The sequence below is a fragment of the Elephas maximus genome, chromosome 7 (assembly GCF_024166365.1).
Source record: "Elephas maximus indicus isolate mEleMax1 chromosome 7, mEleMax1 primary haplotype, whole genome shotgun sequence".
In the NCBI taxonomy this organism is placed as follows: domain Eukaryota; kingdom Metazoa; phylum Chordata; class Mammalia; order Proboscidea; family Elephantidae; genus Elephas; species Elephas maximus.
In genome coordinates, this window is record NC_064825.1 from 92,169,462 (window position 1) to 92,196,077 (window position 26,616).

A 26,616-nucleotide genomic window follows, 5' to 3' on the forward strand; every position below is an offset into this window, starting at 1 on the left:
CCATCATGCATGGGGTGGCTATGAGTTGGGGGCCAGCTTGATAGCAGGTAACAACGGCAAGAACAAATCATTATAATGAGAATAATAACAGCCAATGCTTATTAAAGATTTACTATGTTTCAGTTTCTGTGTTGAAAGCTGCTTAATATCTTTTAATACTTAAGAAAAACTCTGAGGTGGCTTACTTCCTGGTTAAGAGTACAGGTCCTCATTCTGGCCCCATTGTTTACAAGCTGTGCCTCAGTCTCCTAGTTAAAGAGGGCTTACGTATTTATTTCACTTCTGGGAACCCTGGTGGTGTTGTGGTTAAGAGCTATATCTGCTAACCAGAAGGTTAGCAGTTTGAATCCACCAGACACTCCTTGGAAACTCTATGGGGCAGTTCTACTATATTCTATAGGGTTGCTACGAGTTGGAATTGACTCGATGGCAACGGGTTTTTTTTTTTTCATATTTCACTTTTGGTTAGGATTAAATGAATCAAATGGAAACCGCTTAGAATAGTGTTTTCATGTAAAAAGTAAATAGTGTTTTCATGTAAAAAGTACTCACTAAGTATTCCTGGAGCCCTGGTGGCACAATGGTTAAGTGCGCTGCTGCTAACTAAAAGGTTGGTGGTTTGAACCCGCCAGCAGTTCAGAGGGAGAAAGATGTGGCAGTCTGCTTCTGTAAAGATTACAGCCTTGGAAACCCTATGGGGCAATTCTACTCTGTCTTAAAGGGCTACTATGAGTTGGAATCAACCTGATGGCAGTGGGGTTGGGTTTTTACATTATTCTTATTTTTGCTGGTGAGAAAACATGGCTTTAAGGAAGCTTAAGGAGGGTAAGTAATGTTCTCAAGGCCAAATATTTAGCAAATGAGTATGGGGCCTAGAACCCTCTCTTTTCTGGTGCCGAAGTCATATCCTTCATCTAAAGTGCACTTTTTTGCTAAGGCATATGACTATTTCCAGCTACGTCAACATGTTACCAAGGAAGATAATGCATATGGAAGTGATTTAAAATTTATTTAGTCGAGGTAAATAATCATCAGCATCATCATCAACAAAAAGGACCATGTGCTAATTTTATTTGTCTTGGATTTATAACATTAACTTTTTTTTTTTTAAAGAAGTGACTACTATTTATAAAAAGGGGTGTCATCATGTCTGTGAATGAATAGAGGTGCCAAAGGGTTTTCAGTTTGTACAAAAAAATTTTGGGATCTAGTCCTGAAAAGCAGGAATTCAGTCTTTATAAAAATGAAGATACCAGTCAGGATATCAGAGCACCAAAGAATCCTGCGTAACAGTTGGCAATTATTATTCTTAACAAAGATTTGTTGATACCAATGATGTCAGAAACTGAGTTGAGTGACAAGAATACAAAAACAGTTTAAACATGGTCCATGCCCTTAAGGAACACAGAATTTGATGAAGGAGGAGGATCTATAAGAAATACTTCCTAAGTTATCTGGGGAATTTGACTTCGTAGAAGTGACACTTAATCTAGGTCTTGCTGGATGAGAAGGAATTTTCTGAGGAGAATGGAAAAGATATTCTAAATGGAAGGGGGACAAAGATCAAATCACAAGAGCCTGAAGGAGCATTTCTTGGTTAAATGATCCGTTGTTTGGAATGGCTAGAGCTTAGAACACTGTCTTAGGCTGGGTTCTCTAGAGAAACAAACCTAGTAAAGCGTGTATATATATGTATTTATATCAAGGAAATGGCTCACGTGGCTGTAGAGGGTGGAATGTCTCAAGTCTGAGTCAGGATAGAGGCTTCTCCTGATTCATGCAGCCGCAGGGGCTAGCGAACCCAAGATAGCCAGGAGCCAGCTATAGGATCCAGAGCGAGCAAAAGCCCGTGAACCTTGCCAGAATGTTCACTTATATTCGATGCAGGCCACATGCCCAAGGAAACTCCCTTTCAACTGATCCTATCCTGTAGGTGATAATATTATATCAAATCTCATCATGGAAGTGATCACAACATCATACAACTACCAGACTACATCATAATTGTCAAACCACTGAGAATCATGGCCCAGTCAAGTTGACACACAACCTTAACTACCACAGACACACAGGGGCAAGTTTCTGGAGATGAACTTGGGCAGGCAGGCTGTGTTGAGACTCATGCTAAGAAATTTGGACCCTGTTCCAACACTAGGGAGCTATTGAAGGAATTAGGCAAGGGGGTAACTTGATTAGGCTTGTTTTAGGAAGGTAACCTGGCATCCTGATGGAGATGGAGAGTAGAAGGAAGAGGGGTGAGACTGGAGTCTGAGAAAACAGTTAATAGAAGATTCCAGATAGTCCAAGTGAGAGTGACAAGGGTCTGAACAGAAGGGAGAAGATGGATTCAAGAGACATTTCAGAGAAAAAAAAATGGCAGGACTTGATCCCCAAAAATAAAGAACTAGGGAAGAGGGAGAGTTCAAATTCATTTACTTAGTTCAAATCCATTTACTTATTGTTTATTATGTGCCAGGCACAGTGTTAAGCACTCTAGATTAAAAATAAATAAATAAATGAAAATTCAAGAGTGGTTCCTGTGTTTAAGTATCTGGAAGGAGAGAAAAGCGTAAATATATACAATGCCATGTCATGCATACAATGATAGAAGTAATGTTTGGAAATAATACACAGGAGTCTGTCAAGAATGACTCTAAGTTTTCTCGCTCCAGTGACTTGGTGAATGGTGGTGGCTTTGAATGAGGGAGGAAAAATGGAAGAGCAGTAGGTTTCTAAAAGGAGGGGGACAGGGAGAGGGAGAATGAATGGTTGAGTTTTTAATGCATTGGTTTTGATGTTCATAAAACAGTTGGAACCTAAAATATTTTAGCAGTGCAGTCAGTCACAACCTTAAATTTTAGCTCATGATGGATTTGCAAGAGTTACAGAAAAAGAAAAATATTAGTTGTCTTAAAAACAACAACAACAACAAAAATCTCTGCTGGCACGTTTCTCCTCTTAACTGTTTTTGTTATTAATATAAAGACAGAGAAAGAAACTCTTAAATGCCTCTTTACCTCCCACAGTCCTGACTTGAGTTTTAAAAATTCTTCTTGCACTAATTATGAGAGTTCTGTCTATTCACCAGGAAAATTTAGGTTCAATTATTTTTTTTTCTTAATATAGAAATAGTACTGAATGCTAAGATTGTTTTTATTTTGTAGGCAAGAGGATGATCTCCTCAGAGGGTCTCATAATCAGCCTTTCGTTCTAAAGTTCAGATGGCCTGCACCTTCAGGGTGACTGTCTTAGTTACCTAATTTTGGTACCAAGTGAGTAGGGTGCTGCTTTAACAGATACCTAAAATGCAGAAGCAGTTTAGAAGCTGTGAATGGATACAGGCTGGAAGAGTTTTAAAGTGTCTAAAAATAAAAGCCTACATTGCTTTGAAGAGAATTTTGGTGGAATTATGGACATCGAAGACAATTCCAGTGAGGACTCAGAAGGAAATGAGGAGAGCTGTTACACTGGAGATGGTGCAGATGGTGAGAAGCCGCAGCAGAACCAGTAGATCAGTGTGAGACGGTGCTGGAGCTGACTCATGGAGTCAGAGAGCTGAGTGCCTTTGGCAGGAAGTTTTCTGGCAGAATGTGGTGCCTCCAAGCACTTGTCACTGAGTGCCTTCCTGCTGAAGTTACTTGTGGTGTGGGGTGCCTCCAGGCACTTATTGGTGGAGCTACAGAACTTTGGAACACTTGCCACAGCAGGGCAGATGCCGGGTGGAGAGGCCCTAGGGGCAAAGGAACCAGGAAGCAGAAGATGAAGAGACAAAGGAATATGGGAAGCAGAGCTGCCTCAGTATGATAGGGTAGGGCCACAACCTCTGGAGTCTCAAAAGGTGGAGCCATGGCTTCTGAAGTTTCTAACGGTGGGGCCACAGCCTCCTAGGTTTCAAAGACTCAGATCTCCACTACCTTGCTTCTGGAGTGTGAGGCTGCCTTTCATGAGTGCCAGTGGGATGGGGCTAGATCCTCTGCTCAAAGCTGAGGGAGCACAGCTGCCATGCCCGAGGAGCAGAATGGCACCTGCAGGGCTGAGGGGTAGGGTTGCCACTCAGATGGACTAGGAGAATAGGGCTGCCCAAAGCCAGGAGCAGAGCGTGTCCCTTGGACTTGGGGTTCCCGCACAGAGAAGCTCCTAGGCAAGGAGAAGATTGATGACAACGACCTTGCCCCAGAGCTAACAAAGACAGAAAGTCTGGCGCCCTGAATTCTGACTTCTAGCCTCCTAAACTGTGAGCAAATAGAAGTCTCCTGCTTAAAGCCATCCACCTGGGGTATTTTTGTTACTGCAGCACTAGATAACGAAGACAGTGAACTATGCTTAATATAGATCAAATAGTAACTTATGGGTAAATAGAGAATTATGCAAAATATTTCGTAGTTTGCAAAGATCAGTGCAAGAGCTAAGTGCAAATTCATTAACTTAACCAACAATCTGGAAAGCAAGTATAACAAATACTAGAAATGAGTATAATATAAAATACCAGCTTGAAGACTATTCTAAACTCTGTATCATTATTCTTGTTTTTAAATAGAGCATTTCTTTTGGTGAGTTCAAAGTCCTTGGCCAATATTGTCCTAGTTTCAACACTCATTTGGAACTCAAGTATGCTAGTTCAGTGGAGAACAATTATAACCCTGATATTAGGAATCGGGGATGACATATGATTATAGGTTTTCCATACAATAGTGGGAGAGGGACATTTTATGCATCACTGTGTTCAGGAGTATCGCTTGGAAACGAGCATAAACAGATCCAGGACATCACATTACATGAGAATAAAGAAGGCATTTGAGGCCAGCCATACAGAGCAGTGGTTCTCAGCTTTCTGGATTTCACCAACCTATGGAGCTCTAAGGTTTTGGGGGTAAGTAACCTTTTATTTTGCCAATACAAAAACCTTCCATCTACTAATATCCTAACTTATCAAAAGGACATTTAAAAAATTTTATTACGGTAAAATACATATAATAAAAAATTTTCCATTTTAACCATATTTAAGTATATAAGTCAGTGACATTAATTTAACTCACCATGCTGTGCAACCATCATCACTATTCATTTCCAAAAGTTTTTCATCACAACATACAGAAACTCAGAGCCCTATGAAAGGGCATTTTAACACTAGAGTGTAGGAAGTACATTGTGGCAGTGATTGCACTGTGGTCAACAAAAGCCACAGCCAGACTACCGTTCCCAGCCTCCCCATGCAAATACATGAGCCATTGGGATGTGGTGGAAGTGATGTTCACCACTTGGAGGCCTGGCCATAAAAACCTCCCACGCAATCCTCCTCCCTCTCATTCCCTATCAGTGGGACAGACTCTAAGGATCCAGCAGAGGATCCTAGGCCTCGGTGGTGGCGGAGTCACAGGATGATGGGAGCATGGTACCCATATGACCATAAGGAAGGTCACCTGGCAATCTGCACTATTCTTACTGGATTCCAAGTGAGGAAGTGCAGAGGTGAAGGGACATTGGCCTATGGTGTAGATATCTCTGGGAGCAGGAGGAGGATGATTCTGGGATTGTGGGAAAGGGCTGGAGACTACAACCAGCTGCTATTAGAACCAGTTGCTGCTCCTGGGGAAAGGAGTGTTGCTGAGGCAACCTTGGCAGGAATAGGAAAAAACCCCACAAAAAACTATGAAGGAGGATGTCATTTATCTTTCTTCCAGCCTTGCAGTATCAACAAATATTAGTTTAATTATTATTGTGTTATTAACTTTACATGACCTTTTAAAAATATATTGTTGTATTGTTAGGTGCGAGTTAGTTCCAACTCATAGCAACCCTATGTACAACAGAAAAAAACACTGCCCAGTCCTGTGCCATCCTCACAATCATTGTCATGCTTGAGCCCGTTTTTGTAGCCACTGTGTCAATCCATCTTATTTATGGTCTTCGTCTTTTTTGCTGACCCTCTACTTTACCAAGCACGATGTCCTTCTCCAGGGACTGATTCCTCCTGATACTATGTTGAAAGTACGTGAGACAAAGTCTTGCCATCCTTGCTTCCAAGGAGCACTCTGTCTGTAGTTCTTTCCAAGACAGACTTGTTAGTCCTTCTGGCAGTCCATGGTATATTCAATATTCTTCACCAACACCATAATTCAAAGATGTCAATTCTTCTCCGGTCTTTCTTATTCATTGCACAGCTTTTGCATGCATATGAAGTGATTGAAAACATCATGGTTTGGGTCAGGTGCACCTTAGTTCTTAAAGTGACATCTTTGCTTTTTAACACTTTAAAGAGCTCTTTAGCAGCAGATTTGCCCGAGGCAATGTGTTGTTTGATTTCTTGAGTGCTGCTTCCATGGGCGTTGATTGTGGATCCAAGCAAAATGAAATCTTTGGCAACTTCAATATTTTCTCCATTTATCATGATGTTATTTATTGGTCCAGTTGTAAGGATTTTTGTTTTCTTTATGTTGAGGTGTAATCCATACTGAAGGCTGTAGTCTTTGATCTTCATCAATAAGTGCTTCAATTATCTTCAGCAAAATTTTTCTAGCATGTGATATTAATTATATTATTTGATATTTTCCACATTCTGTTTGATTGCCTTTCTTTGGAATGGGCATAGATATGGATCTCTTGCATTCAGTTGGCTAGGTAGCTGTCTTTCGAATATCTTGTCACAGATGTGTAGGCTCCGGGAATTCCCTGAGTAACCTACGAAACACAAGGAAAAAGCCATTTCATATTAACCTCCAATTTTATTGTCATCAAGATGTCAAGATCTCCAGGGGAAGGAACAGTGCAATGTCCCAAGTTTTGGGCCCAGGTGTATAGAGATCACAAAAGTCTCTTCTCCCCAGGAGGAGTCCCTGTCCTCCAATAGGAGGGAAAGCTCTTGATGTCAGAACTTATGACAGCTGAGGCAAATAGTTTCTCTAGACTCCTTCTGCCTCAGGCTTTCTACAGTAAAGATTTACATCATGCTTCTGAACATCCAAATTTTCAAACATTTGCATGCCATAGGGAAATGTGGGAGATAACACAGTTAGCTATACTAATAGAAAGAATAAGGTATTTATCTGAAGATTTGTAGGGCATTGCAATAATTCTGTCTCATAACTACCACCAAATCCCAGGCAGTGGAAGGGATATGGATAAGAGCTCAAAATTGTTCCTACCTGCACTATGGTTTCTGCCATTTGGATTTACTCTTCAGCACTCACAGCCAAGGTGATTGTAAGCCATGGCCGACTTACATTACTCTGCTGGAAGCAAGACAGCATAGAGGTTAGGTGAAAATATTCTGGAAACTTGAGTTTGTGACATTTAGGCTTATGGTCTTTAAGCTCCAAATTTCTTGTCTGGAAAGTAAGTATTATGAATCCATATCTTTCAGAACTTTTTTGTGCATTAAATAAAATGATACAGTACAACTGCCACATAGTGTTATTGTTAGCTGCCATGGCGTTGGCCCCCTATTCATTGCGACCCCATACAAAATGGAACGAAACATTGCATAGTTCTGTGCCATGTCTGTGATTGTTGCAGATTCATAAGTTTTTCATTGGCTGATTTCGGAAGTAAATCATCAGACCTTTCTTCTGAGTCTGTCTTAGCCTGAAAGCTCCTCTGAAACTTGTTCAGCATCATAGCCACGTGCCAGCCTCCACTGACAGATGGGTAGTGGCAGTACATGAGGTACATTGGCCGGGAATCAAACTTGGGTCTTCCACATGGAAGGCAAGGATTCTACCACTGAACCACCAATATTTCTCCACATAATAAGCACTCAATAAATGTGAGCTGTTGTTATTACATCCATGTCCCCTGTAGTGGTATATATGAGGACAAGAGATGATCTTTTTTTTTTTTTAATTTTTTTTTGTGCTTTAAGTGAAAGTTTACAAACCAATTCAGACTCATAAAAATATGGAATGCTTCACGAATTTGAGTGTCATCCTTGCACAGGGTCCATGCTAATTTTCTCTGTATCATTCCAATTTTAGTATATGTGCTACCGAAGTGAGCACAAGAGATGATCTGATTTATCTCCAGGTCACAACACAGTCTGTAGCACATAACAGGTGGCCAGTGATTGTTTAGGGAATCAGAAAATGAACAAATGATTGCACTTACCCAGACCACTTCAGGTCACACCTGTCGCTTACTCCTCTATAAAGAGTTGGAGGTTTTTGGAGCCTCTTTTCAATGATAATAGCATGCATTATAAACTATTTTTTATTTGTGTCAATGCAATCTAAAATTTCAGTGGAACATGATTCTTTTTAACCTACACTACTAGTATATGTACACTTAACTGCTGTTTTCAAGGATCTCAAAAGTTCCTAATCTTCGCAACAATACAGTTTTAATTTGTCACCTGACATGCTTGCTAAAATGCAGGTTCCTAAGGCCCCACCACTAGAGCTTCTGATTCAGTAGGTCTGAAATGGAGCCCAGGAATTTGTATTTTTAAAAAGTTCCTCAAGTATTTCAAATGTAGGAGGACCTTGGACTACACTTGGAGAACAAGTGCTAGGGTCATTAGTGAATCTTGCATGAGAAAAGCTATTTCCTGTATATCAGTTGGAGCACTGGTGGCATAGTATTTGAGAACTGGGCTAATTAAAATGTTGACAGTTCAAATCTACCAGCGCTCCTTGGAATCTCTATGGGGCAGGTCTGCTCTGTCTTATAAGGTCACTATGAGTCAGAATTGACTCAACAGCAGTGGGTTTTTTTTTTTTATCAGTTAAAGTGCCCTCGTGGCACAATGGTTAAGCACTCTGCTGCTAACCAAAAGGACAGTGGTTCTGGAGAAGAAAAGACCTGGTGATCTGCTCCTGTAAAGATTACAGTCTAGGAAACTCTGGAACAGTTCTACTCTGTCCTATAGGGCCGCTGAGTCAAAATTGACTTGATGGCACACAACAACAACACATATCAGTTAGGGTTCAGGATAAACAACAGAACCAATAAGGTATTGTCGGAACACAGAGTTGACCTTACAAATCTGAACTTACACACTGTGAGAAGAACTGAGAAAGTGAAGAATGGAAAGGGCAGTCAGAGGACCAAAGAAACAGTCATTAAACAGGATAGACCCAAGCTCTGGCACAGGTGGGCTGGGCAGAGCTTGCAGGAAAATCTCAGTCAGTGTGTATGTCTGGCTGCTGAAGTGAAACCACAAAGGAGGCTGATGGAGCAGCCTGAGGAAGTTGCCGCCTCTGGTGGTTGGCTGGTGTTGCTGCTGTTATGTGGGGCCGGTGTTACGAAGAAGAGCTGGGAGTTCGAACCTGCCAGTCATGTCTGCGACTCTTTGTCACCATGTCCACCCACCACGGCATTCTGAGAATAATGACTTCTTCATTTGTCCTGTAAATTCCTCTTGTTGACAACTCCAACTCAGATCCAGATGGGGAAGGAGATTCTTGACATGACAGTCTCCAGCCTTAGTGAAATGGACATAGCACACTGTGACACATTATAATACACTAAAACTAAAACATGCAACACCCTCTCCAGCCTGCTGTCTCAGATCTCTGAGTGCTGGGTGTTCATTCCTTCTCTTTGGTTTCTGTTTATCTCAAGAACACTTTAAAGAGAATTCAAATGTATTTATTATTGAGAATCTTGCATGAAGACTTAAAAGTTGTCCAACATTTCAGGGAACAAAGCTCAGTTGAGTAGAAAGCACGTGCTGGAAATCTAGATTTGCAGCCCTGGCCACAGATGCTCTAGCTACAAGTGTTTGTGACTCTTTGCAAAGCAGAGTATATTTGGCATGTTGGAAGAATATGAACACTGAACTGCCTTCTTGAGCCAGCCTGCCACCAGGAAATAATTAAAAGACAATAGATGTCAATGTGACATGAGTAGACTATGTGTAGAGTCGTATCGTATCATTAGGAAAATTGGCATATCCTATTTTTAGTAGTCAGCCAATTGCAACGAAACATATATGTTAGATGTATCCTAACTGGCATCCCTAAGCAGCCTCAGAAATGAACAGTTCCACTAATACATGGCATAAACAGTATACAAAACATTACAAAGAATGTAGAAGAAAAACTAGATAACTGGGAGCTCCTAAAAATCAAGCACCTATGCTCATCCAAAGACTTCACCAAAAGAGTAAAAAGACTACCTACAGACTGGGAAAAAGTTTTTAGCAAAGACATTTCTGACCAGTGCCTGATCTCTAAAATCTACATGATACTGCAAAAACTCAACTGCAAAAAGACAAATAACCCAATTAAAAAATGGGCAAAAGATATGAATAGACACTTCACTAAAGAAGACATTCAGGTAGCTAACAGATATATGAGGAAATGTTCATGATCATTAGCCATTAGAGAAATGCAGATCAAAGCTACAATGAGATTTCATCTCACTCCAACAAAAAAAAAAAAAATTTTTTTTTTTTTGGCTGGCATTAATCCAAAAAACACAAAATAATAAATGTTGGAGAGGCTGTGGAGAGATTGGAACACTTCTACACTGCTGGTGGGAATGTCAAATGGTACAACAAATTTGGAAATCGATTTGGCGCTTCCTGAAAAAGCTAGAAATAGAACTACCATATGATCCAGCAATCCCACTCCTCGGAATATGTCCTAGAGAAAGAAGAGCCTTTACATGAATGGATATATGCACACCCATGTTTATTGCAGCACTGTTTACAATAGCAAAAGGATGGAAGCAACCAAGGTGTCCATCAATGTATGAATGGATAAATAAATTGTGGTATATTCACACAATGGAATACTATGCATCGATAAAGAACAGTGAGGAATCTGTGAAACATTTCATAACATGGAGGAACCTGGAAGGCATTATGCTGAGTGAAATTAGTCAGTTGCAAAAGGACAAATATTGTCTAAGACCACTATTATAAGAACTTGAGAAATAGTTTAAACTGAGAAGAAAACATTCTTTTGTGGTTATGAGAAGTGGGAGGGAGGGAGGGTAGGAGAGGGGCATCCACTAATAGATAGTAGATAAGAACTACTTTGGGTGAAGGGAAAGACAGCACACAATACAGGGGAGGCCAGCACAGTTGGACTAAAACAAAAGCAAAGAAGTTTCCTGAATAAACTGAATGCTTCGAAGGCCAGTGTAGCAGGGACAGGGGCCTGGGGACTGTGGATTCAGGGGACATCTAAGTCAACTGGCATAATAAAATCTACTGAGAAAACATTCTGCATCCCACTTTGAAGAGTGGCATCTGGGGTCTGAAATGCTAGCAAGCAGCCATCTAAGATGCATCAATTGGTCTTAACCCACCTGGATCAAGAGAGAATGAAGAACACCAAGGACACAAGGCGATTATGAGCCCAAGAGACAGAAAGGGCCACATGAACCAGCAGCTACATCATCCTGAGACTAGAAGAACTAGATGGTGCCTGGCTACAACCCATGACTGCCCTGACAGGGAACACAACAGAGAACCCCTGAGGGAGCAGGAGAGCAGTGGGATGCAGACCCCAAATTCTCATAAAAAGACCAGACTTAATGGTCTGACTGAGACTAGATGGACCCTGGTGGTCATGGCCTCCACACCTTCTGTTGGCCCAGGACAGGAACCATTCCTGAAGCCAACTGTCCAGACACAGATTGGACTGGACAATGGGTTGGAGAGGGATGCTGGTGAGGAGTGAGCTTCTTGGTTCAGGTGGACACTTGAGACTATATTGGCATCTCCTGCCTGGAGGGGAGATGAGAGGGTGGAGCAGGTTAGAAGCTGGAGGAATGGACATGAAAAGAGAGAGTGGAGGGAGAGAGTGGGCTGTCTCATTAGGGGGAGAGTAATTAGGAGTGTGTAGCAAGGTGTATATGGGTTTTTGTGTGAGAGACTGACTTGATTTGTAAACTTTCACTTAAAGCACAATAAAAATTATTAAAAAAAAAAAAATTAACGGCTCCAAGGATGGCAGAATCCTGTTTGCCAGGCAAAGGTGGAGGATGCCTGTAGTAGTCTGAATAAATCTCCCAAAGATAATAGGTACTAATTCCTGGAACCTGTAAATGTTACCTTGTTTAGAAAAAGGGTTTTTGCCGATGTAATAGGTAACAGATCTGTGCTTCCTCTGGAGACTCTAAGGAAGACTTTATTCCTTGTCTCGTCCAGCTTCTGGTGGCTGCCAGCATTCCTTGGCTTGTGGTTGCATCATTCCATTCTCTGCCTCTGTGGTCGCATTGCCTTGTCTTCTTCTGTCTCTGTGTCAAATCTCCCTCTGTCTCTTTTTTATAAGGACACTTGTAATTTCATTTGGGACCCACATGTGTAGTCCAGAATAGTCCTCCCATGTCAAGAGCTTTACCTTTATCACGTCTGCTGGGATCCTTTTTCCAGATAATGTAACTTTTATAGGATCCAGGAATTAGGACCTGATATCTTTGGGGGCCATTATTCATTGTGTTGAATTCTTATGAAGAGCTTAGTATAATGCTAGGCACATAAAAAAAAAATAGTAAGCACAATATAAGCAATAAATTATTCAATTACAGCACAATTATTTCTGTTCTTTCATACAGCTACAAAACACCATCTTTATATGTACATAATATGTCATTGCAAATGTGTAAATAAAAATATACATATATTCCTATGACATTTTCCTTGGTAAAATTTTAGTAATTTCATTCAGGTAATGTTTCTGGGTGGCTTGATTTCTGTTTTCCAGAAACCTTGGGGATGCCTAATATATCGGATTTTTAGGTGCTGTTGAATCATTTTTGACTCATGCTGTTGTTGTTGTTAGGTATTGTTGAGTCAGTTCCAATTTAGCCTTCTATGTACAACAGAACTAAACACTGCCCCTTCTTGTGCTATCCTCATAATCATTGCTATTCTTGAACCCATTGTTGCAGCCACTATGTCAGTCCACCTCATTGAGGGTATTCCTCGTTTTTGCCGACTCTCTACTTTTTTAGCAGGTTTTCTACTTTACCAAACATGATATCCTTCAGGGACTGGTCCCTCTTGAAAACATGTCCAAAATATGTGAGACGAAGTCTCACCATCCTCGCTTCTAAGGAGCATTCTGGCTGTACTTCTTCCAAGACAGATTTGTTCATTCTTCTGGCTGTCCATGGTATATTCAGTATTCTTTGCCAATACCATAATTCAAAGGCATCAGTTCTTCTTCAGTCTTCCTTATTTATTGTCCAGCTTTTGCATGCATATGAGGTGATTGAAAATGCGATGGTTTGGGCTTAGTGCCTTAATTTTTATTCATTCTTTCAACAGATATTTATTGAGAGTGCTGTGCTAGCCTCTCTCTGAGATTGGAGTGTTGACCAAGGTTGAGCAATTACAACTCAATTTGAGTGTTATAGTGATGCAAGTAAAGTGTACCAAGGAAGGCTATAGGAAGGACCCTGTGACAGAATAAACATGTCCACAAACTCTTTGACATTCCCCGTATTGAAAGAAGACGTCTCTCCTTGAATCTGGGCTGGTTCTGAGTCTGTGTTGACCTGTAGAACATGGCAGAAGTGATGCTGTGTCCAGGTTTTAAAGAAGTAGCAGCATCTTCTCTTGGATTGCTTGTTCTAGAGTGAGCCATCTGCATGAAATGGGTCTGACTATTTTAAGACCACCATGCTGTGAGGAAGCCCAGGCTAGCTGAGTGGAGTAGCTGGAGGGAGAGCTCTGGCTATTCCAGGTATTCTAGCCAGGTGCCAATATCTGAGTGAAGAAGTCATATTGGATATTTCAGCCCCAGTAGAAGTGAAATAGAGAAGAGCCTAGGAATTCATTGGCAGTCAGAACTAAGGCCTTAGACATATGCCCCTACTAGAGGTTGTCCCAGCCATCTTCAGCTGTTGAAGCCATCCCATAACCATCCCGGCTCTGCTCTGCACAAAGTCCTAACTTTCAAATTGTGAGCTTAATAAAAATGGTTGCTGTTTTATGTTACTAAGTTTTGCTACATAGTGATTGGTAACTGGAACAGGATCCTATTTCAGACTTGGAAGATTAAGAAATTCTTTTTAACACATAAAAAAAAAAAAAAAAGAAAACAAAAAACAACCAGTCACCATCTAGTCAATTCTGACTCATGGAGAATCCACGAGTGTCAGAGTAGACTGTTGTGCTCCATAGAGTTTTCAAGGCTATGACTTTTTGGAAGCAAATCACTAGACTTTTCTTCCAACGTGCCTTTGGGCAGGTTAGAACCTCCAACCTTTCCATCAGTAGCCCAGTGTTCAACTGGATGCACCATCCAGGGACTCTGCAGAACACATATACAACATTAAAGCACAGAAAGCATGTAGACCTAGAATTCTTGGACACCACCTGTCAGCAAAATCCATCCTCCTTATCCATGTTGAAGGCCAGAGGCAAGTGCCTTTGCCTCTTCAGGCCTCAGATCTTATAGTCCTAGGTCTGCTGATGAACTCCTTGGAAAGCGCTGATTTTGACCCTTATATAAGCTGCTACCTGTGTGGGGCCTGCTGGTCTCCTGGGGGCTGGTACTGCAATTTGCTACAGTGGCCACCCTCCAACAACTCTATGGATCATTACCACAGGTTGCTTATTCAGCCTTTCCTCAACCCATGGTTCTGTGCCATGGAATGCTATTTAATTCACTTTGCTAGAGGTCCTTGCCCTTCTCTCTTCTTGCTAATTATTTTTCTCTGTCCATAGTTACTTTTTTTGCATCACTAGGTCCAATGATGCCTCAAATATTTATTGCTGTAACTCGGATGCATGATCAATTTCAGAAAAGCAGTATAAAAGAGAGGTTCAGGGTGTGGACCCTTGAGTTAGACTGCCTGAGTTTGAAACCTGATTCTGCTTCTTACTCACAAGTGGGACTTCTGGCTAATGACTGGACTCTCTGAGTTTGAGTTTACTCAACAACCTAGAAAGGAAAATTTTAGTGTTGTTGTGAGGATAAAAAGAGATTATTCATGTAAAATGCTTGGAACGTTGCTTGGCACGTAGAAAGTGTTCAGTAAACATTATTGACTTTTATTGTTCATAATATCTGTCTTGCTCTATGGTAATAACCTACCTATTTATGGGTCTGCCCACTAGATTCTAAGTTCCTTGAGAACAGATAGTGTCTTGAGCAGTATCACCTCCCTAGTGCCCTCCTCAATGTGCAACATACAGTATGCACTCAATAACTGTCAACATTCTTAGCATGTACACACTTGATGACACCAGTTACATTAATCATGTTGTACAATCAGCACCAATATCCATTGCCATAAATAGATACTCAATGCTTCCTAAACAGTGATTCACCTTTTCCCCCTCTCTCCACCCTGGTAACCACTATTAAATTTTGATCTATACATTTGCCTATTCTAGGACTTTCCTATAAGTGAGCACATTCAATATTTGTCTTTTTGTGATTGACTTACTTCACTCAGCATAATGTTTTCAAGATTCATCCATGTTGTAGCATGTATAAGGACTTCATTTCTCTTAATGGCTGAGTAATAACTGTTTTTTGCATGAGTGAATGGGACAACAACAATTTAAAGACTGTGTTCTATCATTAAACCAAAAAACCAAACCCACTGAAGCCGAGTCGATTCCGACTCATAGAGGCCCTATAAGGACAGAGTAGAACTGCCCCATATAGGTTCCAAGGAGCGCCTGGTGGATTTGAACTGCTGGCCCTTTGGTTAGCAGCAGTAGCACTTAACCACTATGCCACCAGGGTTTCCGTCTATCATTAAAAAAAAATTAGAGGGTTGATAATATCATCTTTATAAAAGAAAGACAGCAAAAGTTGAACAACGGCTTGATTTTGTAGAGTATACACTAGGTCATTCTAAGAATTGAAAGGAGAGAACGTTGATTGGGAGGTTAAGTGAGAAACAACTGTATTCTTATGTATAGTTCTCATATATGGCCTTCCGTTAGTACTGCTTGAAATGTAAGGATCAGGTTACTGAAGAAGTTGAGCATAGGAATCTTGAGACTGAAAAACTTGATTATTCATGGAGGGGCTGTATAAATGAGTGGAGAATTATTTATTCATACGTAGAAACCTCCGTATTTAAGAAAAGATTTTAAAAAGCATATAGAGAATAAAATAACAGGTCTAATACAATAAGATAAAATAAATTAAAATGAAGTGAGGGAATTGGGTCCAAAGAAAAGTAAAGATTAAAAAGTTAAATGAACCTGGGAGTGATGTTTGCTCCCAAACTGCTTGCTGTCCAGTCATTTTCCAGAAGTGAGCTGCAAATTTTCGATTGAACTTTCTGCTGGTTTTCATGTGAAACCACAAAACAATTACATGAGTCATACTTTGGAATAATAATGGTAACAACTAGCAGGTGCCAGCCTCAGTTCTAAGGGCTTTACGTATTAACTCTTAATGCTCAGGAGGGTCCTAGAAGGAAAGTGCTGGCCAAAGTCATGCAGCTGGCACAGTTTCCAAATCAGGCAGACCGAGATGTGAAACCAGGCATGCTGGTTTAAACCATGCTTTTAAAACCTACCAGTTATTTAAAACAGGAGCAATGAACTCTCATACTTAGATCTGGAAGAAGTTTTTCTTGTTTGTTCTTGAATTTTCCTGGGATTCTCATCTGAGAACTATAGGGGACCCTTCAATAGCTGTGTGGAGAGGCTATTTCAGCCATTCCAGCAAGTGCCAACATCAGAATTAAAATGCCACCTTGGATATTTCATCTCCAGCAGGTGTGAAATAGAGAAGAGCCTAGGAATTCAACCGGTAGCTAGAACCAAGGCCCCGGATACATGGCACCACCTGAGTTGTCCCAGGCATCTTTAGTGGTTAAAGCAATCTTATAGCCATCCTTGCTCTGCTCTGTACAAAGTCCTCACTTTGAAAATTGTGAGCTTAATAAAAATGGTTGTTGTTTTATACTTCTAAGTTTTGGGTGAGTTGTTATGTAGCAATAGGTAACTGGAACAGGACCCTATTTTGAACTGGAAGATAATTACGAAATCCTATATATCACATATCCAACATTAAACATTGAAGAACTGAAAGCATGTAGGTACAGACAATGCCTGTCTGCAATATGCAATCCCTCCATTCATTCACTTGTGTGAAGGATAGAGGTGAACGAAAAGGAAACTAAGTGCATGCCCATTCAGGGCAGTGGTTCTCAAAGTTGGCCCCAGACAAGCAGCATCAACATTACCTGGGGACTCATTAGCAATGTAAATCCTTGGTCTTCTTCCCAGGTCTACTGAATCAGGAGCTTTGGGGCTGAGGGCCAGCAGTCTGATTTTTAATAAATCCTCCATGTGCTTCTGATGTGAGCTCAAGTTTGAGAACTGTTCCTCTAAAGGGAAAGGGGCTTCTGGTGCAGAAGGAGATGTTTGGCTGCTTGTAACATTAGTGAGGGGCTTCAGGAGGTAGAAGGGCTCGAAAAATCATGGAGCAGCTTCTGAGACCAGAGGAATCCAGCTCACATACTTACTATCCTAGAAAACTAGAAGATGCTGTAGGTAGGACCAGCCTTAAAAACCAGTAACTGTGTTTCTGATCAACCTACCAGGTCACAGGAAAAGAACACAATATATTTTGAACCCCCCCAAAAACCAACAGTAAATCATAAAATTGAACACCTGCAAGTGAACTTCTGAGAATGATAACATGGCCAAATTATGCACTGCAACATGTTACTAATGATAAGGTGTGTATAAAAAAAAAGTGGTCGGTCGTAAGCGCAGTTTATCGTAACTCAAATATGTCATAAGCTGGGGACTACCTGTATATGTATATATCTACAGATCTATGTCTATGTAGATAACTATATATATCTATACCCATATATTTATAGATATGTAGATAAACTATATGCCAGGTGCTATTCTCTGTGCTGGAAACCCTCGTGGCATAGTTGTTAAGTGCTACCAGCTGCTAACCAAAAGGTCGGCAGTTCGAATCCACCAGGCGCTTCTTGGAAACTCTACGGGCCAGTTCTACTCTGTCCTATAGGGTCGCTATGAGTCGGAATCGACTCGACAGCAGTGGGTTTCTGGGTATTCTCAGTGCTGCATTATAGCCCTGAATAAAGTTTTGGAGTTGGTGCTCACAGAGCTGGCATGGCAGCAATAGGGGTCCTCTTACAATTTTAAATCAGATCCTGTTGCTTTTGTGTTTAAAACAGAGCATGGAATTCCAGTTTGAACCCCTGCTGAGAATTTGCATTCCCACCCCAGATATGCTGAGTAAGAATTTACATTTTAAAAAGATCCCAAGGTGGTTCTTATACATACTCCTGGGGATCTTGTTACATTTTAACATGATGTGATCTAAAATTTTGCTGAATATCATTCAAAAGCGGTTGCGGCAGTACATCAACAAGGAACTGCCAGAAATTTAAGCCAGATTCAGAAGAGGATGTGGAACAAAGGATATCATTGCTGATGTCAGATGGATCCTGGCTGAAAGCAGAGAATACCAGAAAGATGTTTACCTGTGTTTTATTGACTATGCAAAGGCATTCAACTGTGTGGATCATAACAAATTATGGATAACATTGCAAAGAATGGGAATTCCAGAGCATTTAATTGTGCTCATGTGGCGCCTATACATAGATCAAGAAGCAGTCATTTGAATAGGACAAGGGGATACTGCATGGTTTAAAATGAGGAAAGGTGTGTGTCAGGGTTGTATTCCTTGAAGCATACTTATTCAATCTGTATGTTGAGTGAATAATCCAAGAAGCTGGGTTCTATGAGGAAGAACGGGGCATCAGAACTGGAGGAAGGTTCATTAATAACCTGAAATATGCAGATGATACAACCTTGCTTGCTGAAAGTGAAGAGGACTTGAAGCACTTACTGGTGAAGATCAGACTATGGCCTTCAGTATGGATCATACCTCAACATAAAAAAAAAAAAAAAAGAAAACAAAAATCCTCACAACTGGACCAAAAAGCGACATCATGATAAATGGAGAAAAAGTTGAAGTTGTCAAGGATTTCATTTTAACTTGGATCCACAATCAATGCCCATGGAAGAAGCAGCCAAGAAATCAAATATACTGCATAGGGCAAATCTGCCTCTAAAGATCTCTTAAAAGTGTTAAAAAGCAAAGGAAGACGCTTTGAGGGCTAAAGTGTGCCTGACCCAAGCCATGGCATTTTCAATCATCTCATATGCATGCGAAAGCTGGATAATGAATAAGGAAGACCGAAGAAGAATTGATGCATTTGAATTATGATGTTGGCAAAGAATATTGAATATACCACGGACTGCCAGAATAACGACTAATCTGTCTTGGAAAAGTGCAACAAGAACACTCCTTAGAAGCAAGGATGGTGAGACTTTGTCTCGCATACTTTGGGCGTGTTATCAGGAGGGACCAATTCCTGGGGAAGGACATCATGCTTGGTAAGGTAGAGGGTCAGTGAAAAAGACGAAGACCCTCAATGAGATGGATTGACATAGTAGATGCAACAATGGGCTCAAACATAAAGCTTGTGAAGATGGCGCAGGGCAGATAGTGCTTTTTTCTGTTGTGCATAGGGTCTCTATGAGCCGAAACCTACTCAACAGCACCTAACAACGACCGTGTTTATATAGCTATGTCTATATCTATCTATCTGTCTATCTATCATCAATCTATCAATCAATCTATCTATCTATCATCTCTCTCTCTATCTCTCATCTCTCAAGCTATTGCTGTTGTTAGGTGCTGTAGAGTCAGTTCCGACTCATAGGGACCTTATAGGTCAGAGTAAGAACTTCCCCATATGGTTTCCAAGGAGCAGCTGATAGATTTGAACTGCTGAACTTTTAGTTAGCAGCTGAGCTCTTAACCACTGTGCCACCAGGGCTCCTGTATATAGAGAGATCTTGTTAAAAATGTAGATTCTGATTCAGAATATATGAGTTAGAAATGCAAATTCTCATCAGGGACTTGAACTGGAATAAACATGTTCAAAACTCTGTTTTAAAATTGTTCAGTCTTCCTTCTATATTCAGAAGACAATTCAAATGCCTTGCTATGGCTTACAAGGCCTTGCCTGATCTGGCTGCTGTCTTTCTTGCCGATCTAATCTTTAGCTCTTCTGCTTGCTCCCTGGTGTCCAGCCACCCTGATTGACACTCAGTTCCATGAACATCTCTGGACCTTTATCTTTGAACGTTTCGTCCACTTCCTGGGGTGTTTTCCTCTTGCTCCGTGTGTGCTGAGGTCCTTCTCATTCTTTGGGTATCAGAATAAATGCCACCTTTTCACAGAAGCCTTTCCCAGCACTCAGGTCTAAAGTATCTTACTCTGATATTCTCTACTCAACCCCTAGTTTACTTCTTCCTTTCAGAACACCACATTTTCTGATTAATTCATCAGTTGATCTCCATTGAAATGTAAGCCCCGTGAGGTAGCAAGTCTATCTTGCTCACAGTTGCTTCCCTTGAAGTTGACCGAGTAGCTGACACATCTATTAGGTACTCAAGAACTATTTGTTGAATGAATGAATGCATGTACGAGCCTAATTCCATCGTCCTTTTTACGGCACCAAAGTTGGGCATTCAGATATGCACCTCAGGCCTTTTTCTGCACAGACATAGAGGAACCTCTACCTCCTGGTCTCTAGCCCCAGGGAACTTGATACAGCCACATCCCCCACACTGTATGTAGTATGTCACACATGTATTCTCAGATACCTGAAGAAGATGTAGAAGTGGAACATAATGTGTTTTAAAATCCATTTAGCTGAAGAAAAAAAATGCCTTCAAGAGGTCTCTGAGCTGTAATATTTAGACTTCTGGAGCTTATTCAGCCTTTTCTTGGTGACATACAATGGAAAATAGGAAATTGGAGAAAGACTTGAGGGAAGGATGTGGAAAAGCTATAAATATGTGAAGCTGTTTTCTCCATGCCCAGAGGGGATGCAAAGGAAGACCCTGTGATCATAGGGGTTACAGAGAGGCTCAGAATTAGAATCAATTCCTGTAATGGTATTTTGCTATTTCAGTTCTACAGGATGATTTCTCACTGGGGCTTTCTATTCTGGCAAATTTACTTTTGAGTACTTTGGATTCAGGTTTTGCTTACAAGGCACCAGAATAATTGCTTGTAAAGTAAGAGCTTCCTTCAAATCTTTGTCTATGGTTTAAACCTCCCTCCTGAGTTTTAGACCCTTATATCAGACTACCTACCACAGATCTCACCTGGATAGTCCATAGCCATTTCAAACTGAACTTGTTCAAAATACAATTTATTCTCTGTTCCCAGACATGGGTTATTCCTTCTATAGTTCTTATCAGGATTAAAGGCACCATCCTCCATTCAGTCACCCAAGCTCTCCACGCTTTCCTCATATTGAAGGTGATAACGTTTATTGATTGCTTCCTATTTGCTAAGTGCTTTATGTGTATTAATTCTGTTAGTCATTCCTGCAGCCTGTGACTAAGATAAGGTTATCCCCATTTTTAGATGAGAACACAGAGTCGATTGCAAAAGTATCCTGACGTATCTCCTTGTCTGCAGTCCCTCTCCAACCTATTCACCACATGGCAGCCTCACTCATCTTTTAGGCATGCAGATCCGATGCTATCATTCCCTTCCTAAAGAATCTTCACTGGCTTCTCATTGTCCTCAGGATACAGACGTAACTCTTAGCCAGGGGCATAGGGTCCTTCAAGAACTGGTCACAGAACACCCATTCAACTTCCTTTCTTGCTGCTCCTTTCGTGCTTAATACTTGCCATCCTTCAAAATATGTGTATGTCTCCAGCCTCATTTCATCATTTATTCATTCTACAGATATATATGTATATATTTTTTCCCCCACATGTCTGTCAGTTTGTCAAACTGTGGGAGCTTGCATGTTGCTGTGATGCTGGAAGCTATGCCACTGATATTCAGATACCACCAGGGTCACCCATGGAGGAAAGGTTTCAGCTGAGCTTCCAGACTAAGACAGACTAGGAAGAAGGAGCCAGCAGTCTACTTCTGAAAAGTATTAGCCAGTGAAAGCCTTATGGATAGCAGTGGAACATTGTCTGATATAGAGCTGGAAGCTGAGCTCACCATGTTGGAAGGCACTCAAAAGACAACTAGGGGAGAGCTGCCCCCTGAATTTAGGAAAATTGGAAATCATCAAAAATGAAATGGAATGCATAAACATGGATATCCTAGGCATTAGTGAGCTGAAATGGACTAGTAATAGGGTCGCTATGAGTCGGAATCGACTTAACAGCACTGTTTTTTTTTTTTTTATTGGCCATTTTGAATTGGACAATCATATAGTCTACTATGCCAGGAATGACAACTTGAAGAGGAATGGTGTTGCATTCATCATCAAAAAGGACATTTCAAGGTCTATCCTGAAGTACAATGCTATCAGTGATAGCATAATATCCATATGCCTACAAGGAAGACCAGATAATATGACTATTATTCAAATTTACGCAGCAACCACTGTGGCTAAAGATGAGGAAATTGAAGATTTTTATCAGCTGCTGCAGTCTGAAATTGATCAAACATGCACTCAGGATAAATTGATAATTACTGGTGATTGGAACGTGAAAGTTGGAAACAAAGAAGAAGGATTGGTAGTTGGAAAATATGGCCTTCGTGATAGAAACAATGCCGGAGGTTGAATGATAGAATTTTGCAAGACCAGTGACTTCATTGCAAATACCTTCTTTCACCAACATAAGTGGCAACTATACACATGGACCTTGCCAGATAGAACACACAGGAATCAAACTGACTACATCTGTGGAAAGAGGGAATGGAAAAGCTCAATATCATCAGTCAGAACAAGGCCGGGGGTGACTGTGGAACAGACCATCAATTGCTCATATGCAAGTTCAAGCTGAAACTAAAGAAAATCAAAACAAGTCTATGAGAGCCAAAATATGACCTTGAGTTCATCCCACCTGAATTTAGAGACCTTCTCAAGAATAGATTTGATGTGTTGAACACTAGTGACTGAAGACCAGATGAGTTATGGAACGACATCAAGGACATCATACATGAAGAAAGCGAGGTCACTGAACAGACAGAAAAGAAAGAAAAGGCCAAGATGGATGTCAGAGGAGATTCTGAAACTTGCTCACAAATGTCGAGCAGCTAAAGCAAAAGGAAGAAATGATGAAGTAAAAGAACTGAACAGAAGATTCCAAAGGGTAGCTCGAGAAGACAAAGCAAAGTATTATAATGACATGTGCAAAGAGTTGGAGATGGAAAACCAAAAGGGAAGAACATGCTCGGCATTTCTCAAGCTGAAAGCACTGAAGAAAAAATTCAAGCCCGGGTTGTGATAATGAAGGATTCTATGGGGAAAATATTAAACGATGCAGGAAGCATCAAAGGAAGATGGAAGGAATACACAGAGTCATTATACCAAAAAGAATTAGTCGATGTTCAACCATTTCAAGAGGTAGCATATGATCAGGAACCGATAGTACTGAAGGAAGTCCAAGCTGCACTGAAGGCACTGGCGAAAAACAAGGCTCCAGGAATTGGAAGAATATCAACTGAGATGTTTCAACAAACGGATTCAGCGCCAGAGGTACTCACTTGTTTATGCCAAGAAATATGGAAGACAGCTTCCTGGCCAACTGACTGGAAGAGATCCATATTTATGCCTAGTCCCAAGAAAGGTGATCCAACTGAATGCGGAAATTATAGAACAATATCATTAATATCACACACAAGCAAAATTTTGCTGAAGATCATTCAAAAATGGGTACAGCAGTATATCGACAGGGAACTGCCAGAAATTCAGGCTGGCTTCAGAAGAGGATGTGGAACCAGGGATATCATTGCTGATGGTGGATGGATCCTGGCTGAAAGCAGAGAATACCAGAAGGATGTTTACCTGTGTTTTATTGACTATGCAAAGGTATTCGACTGTGTGGATCATAACAAATTATGGATCACATTGCAAAGAATGGGAATTCCAGAACACTTAATTGTGCTCATGAGGAACCTTCACATAGATCAAGAGGCAGTTTTTCAGATGGAACAAGGGGATACTGAATGGTTTAAAGTCAGGACATGTGTGTGTCAGGGTTGTATCCTTTCGCCATACCTGTTCAATCTGTATGCTGAGCAAATAATCCAAGAAGCTGGACTATATGAAGAAGAACAGGACATCAGGATTGGAGGAAGACTCACTAACAGCCTGCCTTATGCAGATGACACAACCTTGCTTGCTGAAAGTGAAAAGAACTTGAAGCACTTACTAATGAAGATCAAAGAACACAGTCTTCAGTATGGATTGTGCCTGAACATAAAGAAAACAAAAATCCTCGCAACTGGATCAATGAGCAACATCACAGTAAACAGGGAAAAGATTGAAGTTGTCAAGGATTTCATTTTACTTGGATCCACAATCAACAGCCATGGAAACAGCAGTCAAGAAATCAAATGACCAATTGCATTGGGCAAATCTGCTGCAAAGGACCTCTTTAAAGTATTGACAAGTAAAGATGTCACCTTGAAGACTAAGGTGCACCTGACCCAAGCCATGGCATTTTCAATCACATCATATGCATGTGAAAGCTGGACAATGAATAAGGAAGACCGAAGAAGAATTGATGCCTTTGAATTGTGGTGTTGGCAAAGAATATTGAATATACCATGGACTACCAAAATAACAAACAAACCTGTCTTGGAAGATGTACAACCAGAATGCTCCTTAGAAGCAAGGATGGTGAGATTGTGTCTTACATACTTTGGGCATGTTGTCAGAAGGAATCAGTCCCTGCAGAGGAGCATCATGCTTGGCAAAGTACAGGGTCAGTGGAAAAGAGGAAGACCCTCAACGAGGTGGATTGACACAGTGGCTGCAACATTGAGCTTAAGCATAACAATGATTGAGAGGATGGTGCAGGACCAGGCAGTGTTTCGTTCTGTTGTGCACAGGGTCTCTATGAGTTGGAATCGACTCAACAGCACCTAATAATAACAAGAAATATTTTTGAGGAACTTACCTTGTGCCAGGCACTGGTGATATATCTGTGAACAAAAGCAATCGAGGCTGTGCCCTCACAGTGCTTACACACTAGTGGGGAAGTCAGACAATACATACGTAATCAGCTATGTGTATGATATAATATCACAGTCCTGAGTGTTATGTAGAAAAATAAATCAGGGTAAGGGGACAGAGAGTGATAGAGTGTTCTATTTTATATAGGATAATGAGAGAAGGTACTTTGTAAAGGCCATGAGATGGGAATTTGCCTGAAATATTTGAAGATCATCAAGTAGGCCAGTGTGGCTAAAGTAACGAGCCAGGGGGAACATGGAAGGAAGGAAGGTCTCTAAGATACAAAGGAGGCCAGATCATGTAAAGTCCTGAGGATTTTGGATATGATTCCAAGTGTGATGAGAAGCTATTGGGAGTTTGATGTCAGCCAGTGAGAGAATCTGACTGGCAATTTAAAAGGACCATACAGACAGCTGTGTGCCTGTATGAAGAACAGACCATAGTGGGGCCAGAGTAGCAGCAGGGCGACCAGGTAGGAGGCTACATCCAGAAGGTCCATTCCCCCACCTACTGTCTTCACCTTTGCCTGGTGATCACCTACTCAGCTTTCTACACACATCTCAAGGGTATCTCTATCTTCTCTATCCTCCGGATACAGAGTGTATATTTCTTTCACAGTGCTATCCAATCTATGTTGTAGTTATTTATGTGCATGCCTGACTTTCCTAATTGATTGTGATCTCCTTAAGGGCAGGGTCTATTTCTAATTTTTCTTTGTATTTCTAGCTTCTGCCATGGCCCCTAATATTGAATAGCATCCAGAAGTATTTGAAGAATAAATGAAAGAATGAAAAAGAATGAATAGCTTATTTGTGTAACACTAAATATTCAAATGGAATCCTGGTGGCTCAGTGGTTAAGAGCTCAGGCTGCTAACCGAAAGGTCAGTGGATTGAATCCACCAGCCGCTCCTTGGAAACCCTGTGGGACAGTTCTACTCTGTCCTATAGGGTCACTATGAGTCAGAATCTACTTGACTGCAATAGGTAAATATTCAAATGCTTGTTTGACTGACCAAAGGGAGGATTTAAATAATTCAGTTCAGTTCAAACGGGTTGAGTACGTATAAACCAGCTTTAGAATATAGTTTGCAGATGTAAGGGCATCAGATTTCAGAAATCCTTGTGGTAACCTGGTTTGTGGAGTTATGGAGCAGTCCTTTTGATTGCAGTGCCACTGATGGGAAGAGCCTAAGTTTGTTAGCCCACTTACCAATTTTTGTTCATGATTTCTATCATTTCTTGCAGTGGCACTGGATGACCAGCATACTTAACAGTACAGCCAGTATCAGCGAAACAGAACCAGAAACCACACCATTTTGTTTTGGTTGTCAAGGACTTCTATAAAACTTCTGCTTCATAAGGTGGCTTGTGGCTTCTCAGGTTACTCATTTGTTGAAATAGACTTCAGTTCATTTTCTGTTTTAACTTTTTTTTGTGTGCTTTAGATGAAGGTTTACAGAGCAAATTAGTTTCTCATTAAACAGTTAATACACATATTGTTTTGTTACATTGGTTGCCAACCCTAGAATGTGTCAACACTCTCCCTTTCTCAAAATTGGGTTGCCCATTTCCAGTCACCCAGCTTTCCTATCCCCTCCTGCCTTCTTATTCTTGCCCCTGAGCTGGTGTGCCCATTTGGTCTCATATACATGGTTGAGCTATGTGTATTATTGTTTGTTTAATGG

The 26,616-nt window shown here is 40.8% G+C and overlaps 1 non-coding gene across 1 annotated transcript; it reads right to left on the reverse strand.

The window, feature by feature from the left end:
- Positions 1-7,887: 7,887 nt before the first annotated feature.
- On the reverse strand, positions 7,888-7,994 carry LOC126081301 (U6 spliceosomal RNA). The gene has a single exon (XR_007518348.1). It is a non-coding gene; the product is annotated as a U6 spliceosomal RNA (small nuclear RNA).
- Positions 7,995-26,616: the final 18,622 nt, after the last annotated feature.